This window comes from Natrix helvetica (genome assembly GCF_964273705.1).
Source record: "Natrix helvetica genome assembly, chromosome: 1".
In the NCBI taxonomy this organism is placed as follows: Eukaryota; Metazoa; Chordata; class Lepidosauria; order Squamata; family Natricidae; genus Natrix; species Natrix helvetica.
Genome location: NC_138548.1, coordinates 344,465,812 through 344,474,986, shown reverse-complemented (window position 1 = coordinate 344,474,986; position 9,175 = coordinate 344,465,812). Strand labels below are relative to the sequence as shown.

The following is a 9,175-nucleotide window of genomic DNA, read 5'->3' as shown; positions in this document are numbered from 1 at the left end:
TGGGAGGGGCCATTCATTGTTCACCTCTGGTTTTAACCCCAAGTTGACCCCTGTTCATTAGCTGTTCCCTTCATCTGGCAACTCTGCGCATGCGCACACTGGGAACAGGCTCCAGCTGTTCCTCTGCCTCACTGATGTCTTACTCTGAAGGTAGCTGATAACTGGCATACAGCCCTGGCCCCTTCGCTGCCTCTGACACAGAGCCCTCATCAGAGCCTTCCCCAGACTCCAGGACTGACCCATGTTCCTCCCCAACCTCCTCATCGTCCGAGTCTGATAACAGATAAGACAGGACTGGAACTCACAGTCAATGTTTCCTAGGCAGCATCGCTTCGCCTTCTTCCCCAAAGTCATTCACACATTCCACCGTGTGGAAAAATCAAAGGTACAAGCGCAGATTAGGCAACAAGTGGCACAAAAACAGTAACTGTGAGAGGGACCTTGAAAGTCCTAGTGGACGATCACTTAAATATGAGCCAATAATGTGCGGCATCAGCCAAAAATGACAATCCTTGGTTCTATATACAGAGGCACAGAATCAAAATCACACCAAGTATTAGTACCGCTTTATAAATTCTTAGTTAAGACCACACCTAGAGTACTGCATCCAGTTTTGGCCACCACATTACAAAAAAGATGTTGAGACTTTGGAAAAAGTGCAAAGAAGAACAACTAAGACAATTAAAGGCCTGGAGACTAAAACATATGAAAAACACTTGCAGGATTTGGGTATGGCTAGACTAGAGAAAGGGAGGAGTAGGGGGACATGATAACAGTATTCCAGTGTTTGGAGTGTTGATGTGTGTTTCTGTTTTTATTTTTATAGTTATGATGTACATTGAAGTTGGCATTTAATTTCGTTGTACAAGGTGCAATGACAATAAAGTAAACTAAACTATTTGAGGGGCTGCCACCACAGCAGTTGAAGGGGGGGGGGGTTCAACTTATTTTCCTTTTTTATTTTTTTCCATGTCAATCTTTTTTAAGATCAAAAGATACAAAAGCAAATAACAGGAAAATAGGGGAGGGGAAAAAGAAGAGAAAAAGTGTAGAGAAGAAGGGAAACAGAAAGAAAAGGCATTGACCTCCAAATTCTTTTGGTGCAGAAGAATAAGAAGTAACATCGAATCTCAATTTTTTTACTTTTACATAATAGTATAAACTGGACATTTCTATAGCAAGCGATCTATTTAATCAGTAAAACCCAAACAAGGTTTCCTTTTTTCCCCACCTTAAGCACAAAATCTAGAAGAGGTCTCCAAATAGAAACAAAAGTATTTGTGTATTTTTCTTTTATCAACGCACTCAATTTAGCCATCTCTGCTAACACCACCAGCTTTTTCAAGCATTCATCCATTGTGGGGATTGAAGTGTCCTTCCATTTTTGTGCATAAAGTAATCTTGCTTATTTTCCAAAGCACCAGAGGGCAGGACAAGAAATGGATAGAAACTAATCAAAGAGGGAAGCAACCTGGAATTGAGGAGACACGTCCTAACAGTGAGAACAATTAACCAGTGGAACAGCTTGCCTTCAAAAGTTGTGGGAACTTCATCGCCAGAGGTTTTTAGGAAGAGCCTGGATGGCCACTTATAGAGTATAGGGCTGTGATGGCAAACCTATGGCATGCGTTTCACAGGTGGCAGACATAGCCCTCTCTGCGGGCACGCGAGCTGTTGCCCAGCCCAGTCCAGTCCAGCTCCACCGTTGCCCAGCCCAGCTGCACCATGCATGTGTGCCCACCTCCCGACGGCCAGCTGATTTTTGGGTCTCTGCTGCGCTCCCCTCCCCTCATATGAGTCTCCACGCGGCCCATTTTGGATGCCAGGTAAGTGCACAGCCAGCAGGGAGGCTGTAGGAGGGCAAAAAATGAGTCTCCCAGAAGTTCTGGAAGTCCAGAAATGCCCTTTTCCAAACTTCCGGAACTTCTGGAAGGCCCTTTTTTTGCCCTCCCCATGCTCCAAAGAGTTCCCTTGAGCCTCCGGGAGGGCCAAAACTGCCTTCCCTGGGACTCCCAGAGAAGGCCGTTTTTACCCTCCTGTAGGTTCAAGGAAAGTCTCCGGAGCCTGGGAAGGGCGAAAACGCTTCCCCCCCCCCCCCGCTGTGGTTCAAGAGGCTGTGTGGGCCATGCCCACCATGACCACGCCCACCCTGCAACCTGGCAGAGAAACGGTTGCTAAAATGTTTGAATCTTACCTCTGCTTGAGCGCATGCCAGGGAGGGGGAGAGCACGGGAGGTTGCACATGCCTGCACATGGGAGCGTTAGGCGGGCTGTGTGTGCATGTGCAGGGGGGCAGAGCGCATTGCATTATGGGTGTGGGCACAAATTCAATTTCAGCACGTGAGGATGAAAAGGTTAGCCATCACTGATACAGGGTCTCTGGATTGAGCAGGGGGCTGGACTAGAAGATTTCCAAGTCCCTTCCAGCTCTATTCTGAATTGAAAGTCCACATTTCATTTGCCAAGCTGGGACGCCCCTGATGTAAACTGTAATTCTGGAGAGTTTGTGGGCACCAATAAATGGCTGCTTGCATCCATCAGATCTCTTGAAGAAGAAGAAGAAGAAGAAGAAGAAGAAGAAGAAGAAGAAGAAGAAGAAGAAGAAGAAGAAGAAGAAGAAGAAGAAGAAGAAGAAGAAGAAGAAGAAGAAGAAGAAGAAGAAGAAGAAGAAGAAGAAGAAGAAGAAGAAGAAGAAGAAGAAGAAGAAGAAGAAGAAGAAGACACATTCGGCCAATGCATGCAATAGCATTCCAGAAATAAATAAGAACATGGTCCCTTCATACACAATAGCTTGTAACCACCAAACCAGCTGAGTTTTGTCTTTCTGCTTCTGCAGCATATAGTTTGAAGTGCCACTATTGTTCTCGGAAGAATGCTGGGAAAAGCTGCAATAGGAAGCCCACGATCTGCTTTCCAAAGACGGGACAGCGGTGCTTAAGAATCCAAATAGTTCACAGTAAGTTGAAATCTTGTAGAACAGCCGTGTTCCAATAGGGCAGGGGGGGAGGAACTATGGCGTCTTTTATGACTTGTGGACTTCAACTCCCAGAATTCCTGAGCTCTCTCAAGTCATAAAGGGGCCATCATTTCCCCACCCCTACAATAGTGTAAAGAATAGTAATGATCGAGGATGCTGAGTACAACTACAAAGGGTGCCTTTGTAGGAATCAATACATATAGACTCTAGAAAGAGTGCAGAGAAGAGCAACAAAAATGATTAGGGGACTGGAGGCTAAAACATATGAAGAACGGTTGCAGGAACTAGGTATGTCTAGCTTAAGAGAAAGAGACTAGGGGAGACATGATAGCAGTGTTCCAATATCTCAGGGGTTGCCACAAAGAAGAGGGAGTCAAACTATTCTCCAAGGCTCCTGAGGGTAGAACAAGAAGCAATGGGTGGAAACTAATCAAGGAGAGAAGCAACTTAGAACTGAGGAGAAATTTCCTGACAGTTCGAACAATTAATCAGTGGAACAGCTTGCCTCCAGAAGTTGTGAATGCCCCAACACTGGAAGTCTTTCAGAAGATGTTGGATAGCTATTTGTCTGAAACGGAATAGGGTTTCCTGCCTAGGCAGGGGGTTGGACTAGAAGACCTCCAAGGTCCCTTCCAACTCTACTATTGTATTGTATTGTATTGCATATGTGTCAGACTCAGAACATATTTGAAAATGTTTCGCTTCATTTGACATCCATTGTTATTGTTCGTTTTAGGCTTTCTATCACTTATCTCTACATACCTTTCTTTGGTGACTGGCCTTTTTAAAAAATATCTCTCCTGGGTATCCTTTTCGTTTTCAGATCTTTACTAAAATGTTTGCATGGCCAAGTTGACCTCTGCTGTTTTACAATCCTCCACTGGAATAGTTTACAGTTGTACGGTTGTATAGTCCTTGACTTACAACAGTTTGTTTAGTGATTGTTAGAAATTATAAGAGCACTGATAAAAGCGACTTACGACCATTTCCCCCGTTTACGACCATTGGAGCATCCCCATGGTCACATGGTCAACATTTGGATGCTTGGCAATTGATCCGTATTTATCAGTGGTTGCAGGGTCTTTTGCAACTTTCTGAGAAGCAAAATCAATGGGGAAGTCAGATTGACTTAACAACTGTTGGAAGAAATGTCCTTCTGGGTTCGGCTCCAAGTGGGGAAAAAGACACTGGAGACATGGAGGCTGCTTGGAAAGATGGTTTTAATGGTGGACAGGACCGCATGGCTTGAGTCCTGAACAGAAAAGGTGATCACATGCTTCAATGTTGTTAGAGAAGAGGAAGGAGGAAGAGAAGAGCTTTGCAGGGCTTTTTATAATCTGTTCTGTCCCACCTATCTGTTTCCTGTTCCTGTGTAAGAAATGTATTCTGATTGGTTGCCAGACTCCCATGGGCCCATGCAAGGGCAACCCTCTAGGGTGAGTTTTGAATCCAGGCTTGATTGAGTTCAGATGCCATGTGGTCAGTTGAGTGAAGGCTTATTATCCTGCCTTAATCCCATCACTTTGGAGTTGAAGGGGAGAACTCTTTATTATTATGTAAAGTGGACTAGCTTGGCCTTCTTAATGACCCATTGACAAAGTGGGGATGGGCAGGAAGCTGCAGGAATTTACTTTGTGTTTAAAATGTGTTTCTCCCTTTTTCCCCTCTCTTCTCTGCCCTTCTCTTCTTCTCCACCAACATTGAAGCATGTGATCACCTTTTCTGTTCAGGACTCAAGCCATGTGGTCCTGTCCACCATTAGACCATCTTTCCAAGCAGCCTCCATGTCTCCAGTGTCTTTTTCCCCACTTGGAGCCAAACCCAGAAGGACATTTCTTCCAACACAACCATGTCACTAACGTAACAACTGCACTTAACAACTTTGGCAAGAAAGCTTGTAAAATTGGGCAAAACTCATTTTACAGTTGCTGTGTTTAGAGACAAAAAACTGGGGTTTAATTGTAGTCATAAGTTAAAGACCAGTTGTATTTTAATGTCTCCTTTTGTAGGAAAATGCATCCATGCTGTATTCATTTTCCTTGGGCTTCTCCTTCTATGGAATGCCATTTATCATTACTCTGAGTTTATTGGAGTCTGCATTCCGATTTCAAGTCCAAGATAAGCCTTCAGTCATACCCTACTTTAAATTCTCTTACAATTAGGAACTACACCACGCTATGATCATTTTCCCCAAAGATCCTCTTCTTTTCACTTCCTTAATTAAGAGTCACCTATTTGTTATTTACCACCTTAAATCTAGCTTGAAAGAGCTATTGAGAGAAACAAGCCACTTTTCTTAAAACTGTTCCTGTTTTGGTGACTTTTGGTGATATCTAATTAGACATTCAGTGAAACAAAATGGAACAAAAATGAAGTATAAAAAACACCAAATTAATAATAACAGGTACAACAACCAGAACTGGCAATTTATTCATTTATTACATTCCTACAGTATTCACCACACTGCCCAATGAACATATTATACCCTTCATAACCTTCATAAGTGAAGGGTAGCTTCTGCCTTTTAGGCTTAACCATCAACAGTAGAGCAAGCAGCATCAAGAAATACACTACAGACTAATTTGATGGAGCAGCCATGAGGGCTTGTAAAAGACATTTAAATGCCATGATGTGCCTCTGCCTACAAAGATCAAAATAGTGCAAGGAATGGTGTTCCCTGTGAAGTGAAAGTTAGACTTGGAAGAAGCAGGCTGGGAATTGACACCCCCTGAACTTTGGTGTTGGAGAAGACCCTGGAAAGTACCATGGATGGACATCCAAGAAAACAAACAAACAGCTCATCATTCAAATCAACCCAGATTTCTCACTCAAGACACAAGTGACCAGGCTCAAATTATTGTATTTTGGACACACACACACACACACACACACACACGCGCGCGCGCGCGCGTGTGTGTGTGTGTGTGTGTGTGTGTATTTATATGTATAACTTCAATCCCTGTTAGGGAGAACTATCTTTGGGGTTCTCTGGTATTTTAATTGCATTCTTATTTTTGCATAGATTTCTTGTACAGTATTAGCTTCAGGGGTGAAATTCAGCAGGTTCTGGAGAACTTGTAGCAGAAATTTTGAGTAGTTTGGAGAACCGACAAATACCACCTCTGGCTGGCCCCAGAGTAGGGAGGGAATGGGGATTTTGCAGTGTCCTTCCCCTGCCACGCCCACCAAGCCACGCCCACAGAACCAGTAGTAAAAAAAAATTCAATTTGACCACTCATTAGCTTCTTTAGTCTTGATTGTATTACAATCCTTTGATCCATGATTCCAATAAATTCTGCACTTGCAGATGCCATAGCGTTCTTAACTATGTTACCAATTCCGGTACCATATCTGATACCAATTCTGAAAATATCTCAATGACATCTTCTCTTCTCTCTCTTTTTATCTTGTTGTCTTTTTGCAGGACACAGGGTGGTGTTCTCAAAGGCAGGTTGTTCCATTACTGATGTGGACTGTGTACGAGCAAGGAAAAGCAGATATGGCTTCTATGTGCAAATCGATTGCTGCGAAATAGATCTGTGTAATATCTTTTTGGCGTAATACCAAATAGAATGATATTTGATTGTGGTTGTGTGTTAAGCTTTCTTTCTCTGTGTTCATGTCAGAAAGTCCCTGGGCAGATGCAAATGTCATTTCTATTTCCAGATAGATCATGCACTCATGATACCTGACTGATATAAAATTAAGGAAAGATGTATTAATATATAATATTAAATATATTTTTATTGTAAAAATAAAATAAAAATATCATGGCCTTTATTTCCCTATTCAGTATTCTATACCTAGGGTAGAAAAGAATATCTGTAGCTCAGGGTTGTAGCTGTGGAGTCCTTGGTGCTCTCTGTATTTTCTTGCAGACCTTTCATTACCCAACTAGGTAACCTCATCAGAGCTGTTTCACTGTCACACTGTAGCACTGATGATGCTATCTAGTTGGGTAGTGAAATGTCTGCAAGAAAACAACCAAGCTCAGAGAGCATCAAGGACCCCACAATACATAAACAAACTCCATACTTAAAAAAGAGAAAAGAAACAGTTTTCTAATTCCCACTAGTAATTTCTTTTCTAGCTAAATTCTTTCTGGAAACATTTCAATTTTCTGTGTAGGTGTTTACTTTCCAACACTTCAGCACATATTTTTAGAAAGCCCTTTGGAGAATTGTCCCAATTGTGGGGTTTTTTTGGGGGGGACACTCATTTTCATTCTGGTTCAGGGACTTTGAGGATACAGAATAGCCCCTAGATCAGTGATGGCGAACCTATGGCACGCATGGCACAGGTGACACGCGGAGCCATTTCTCAGGGCACGTGAGGCGCTGCCCTGTCAGCTGGCCAGCCGCATGTGCGTGCTGGCCAGCTGACTTCACCCTTTTTAAAGCCATTTTTTGCCCTCCCCAGGCTCCAGAGCCTTTATAGGAGCCTGGGGAGGGCGACAAGAGCCTCCCCCCACACCGGAGGCCCTCCGGAGGCTTCATGAGCTTCCCTGAAGCCTCCGGAGTGCAAAAAACCGGCCCTATGGGCAAACCGAAAGTTCGGGAACATACTTCTGGTTTGCTCGGAGGTGCATTTTGACTGCTCCGGAGGCTTCAGGGAAGCGTCCTGAAGGTGCCTGAAGCCTCCGGAGGGCTTCTGGGGGGGCGGGGGAGCCTGTTTTCGCTCTCCCCAGGCTCCTATAAAGCTTCTGGAGCCTGGGGAGGGCAAAAAAAGCATGCAGAAAATGGGGGGAAGCGCCTGTAGTGCATGCATGCGCACTGGGGGGGATCGCGCATTGCATAATGGATGTGGCACGCCCGCACACTACCCCCCTGTGCTCCCCCCCACTTATGGCATGCGAGCCAAAAAAGGTTCCCCATCGCTGCCCTAGATAGTTTCAATGACCCTCAAAGTCGGAGTGATTGGTTGTTTGCAGAGAGTATATATCCCTTCCATTCCCCACTAGGAAGTTAGCACCCACCCCTCTCCTAGAAGAATGAAATATTCTAGGTAATATATTTGATGGGTGGCAATGACTGAGGTGAGGCAAGGCCCGACTAACACGGCTTTATTAAACAGCTAACACAACAGCAACTCAGAACCCAAGATAAAGAACAGTTCCTGCTTTACAGCAATTTATATGCAGGCAGTCTTGCGGTTAGCCAATCAGAGAACAGAGACTCTCCCGCTCTGGCACAGACACGCGTCTCAACCAATGGCAAGCCTCGGAGACGAAGCCACGACTCCGAGGCTAGGACATAACACTAGGAAATATTAAAAAGGCAGAAAATTATACCTCCCTGGATGAGAAAAGAAGAAATGCTCTTGGGAAGCAGCCTCCACCTTTGTTAATAGCCCCAGAAAGACTGATGCCAACCTATCTACGAGACAAAAGACTGGGCTATCTTATCTACAAAAGACCTTCAGCTCCAGGGTGATAGGATTAGCCCTCACTCAAGATCCAAACCAGAAGAAAGCCATTAAGCCGTAATAGGAATTGCCCAAAGCCCCTTCATTACATTACCCAGCAAGATTCAACCAAGCCTGGGACTCAAGACAACCTACAAAGTTACCCCTGCATGGCCCCATGGGAGTCTGACAACCAATCAGAGTACATTTCTTACACAGGAACAGGAAGCTTCAAGGCGGGGCCCAAGAGTGGGTATGAATCTCTCTGTCTCTATCATCCATGTGCTGGATTACCATTAAACCATTTTTCCAAATATCCTCCATATTTCCAGTGTCTTTCTCTCCCATTTGGAACTGAACCCTGATGGACATTTCTTCCAACACCCCCATTTAGTTAGAACTGAAGAAGCTTCTTGGATGAGAAGTGAAATGCCTTAAAAGAAAAATCAGAAGGTCCAGTTGCCTTATTTTTAAAAAGCACTTTTGGAACAACCTGGATGACTGAGAACCTCCATAGATACCTTCAGGAAATGCTCACTTTCTCGCAATGTTCACTTCTACATTGGTCACCTTCCACCTGGACCATTGCAATGTGCTCTGTGGGAGTGGGGGATTTTGAAGACCACTCAGAAGCAACAGCTGCTCCAGAGTGAAGCATTGCGGAGAGTTATGGGTGTATCTGGGTAATACCTGGGTCAAACATCTCAGCAACTTGCATTGCTTCTCCTTGGCCTTCTGGGTGCAATTCAAGATGCTGGTTTTCACTTATATAGGTAGTCCTCAAATTCCGACGGT

At 44.2% G+C, this 9,175-nt stretch overlaps 1 long non-coding RNA gene across 1 annotated transcript; it reads left to right on the top strand.

Moving 5' to 3' along the window:
- The first annotated feature begins 1,418 nt into the window (after positions 1-1,418).
- On the top strand, positions 1,419-6,679 carry LOC309388898. The gene is made up of 3 exons (XR_014174864.1): positions 1,419-1,826; positions 2,837-2,956; positions 6,402-6,679. It is a non-coding gene; the product is annotated as an uncharacterized lncRNA (long non-coding RNA).
- Positions 6,680-9,175: the final 2,496 nt, after the last annotated feature.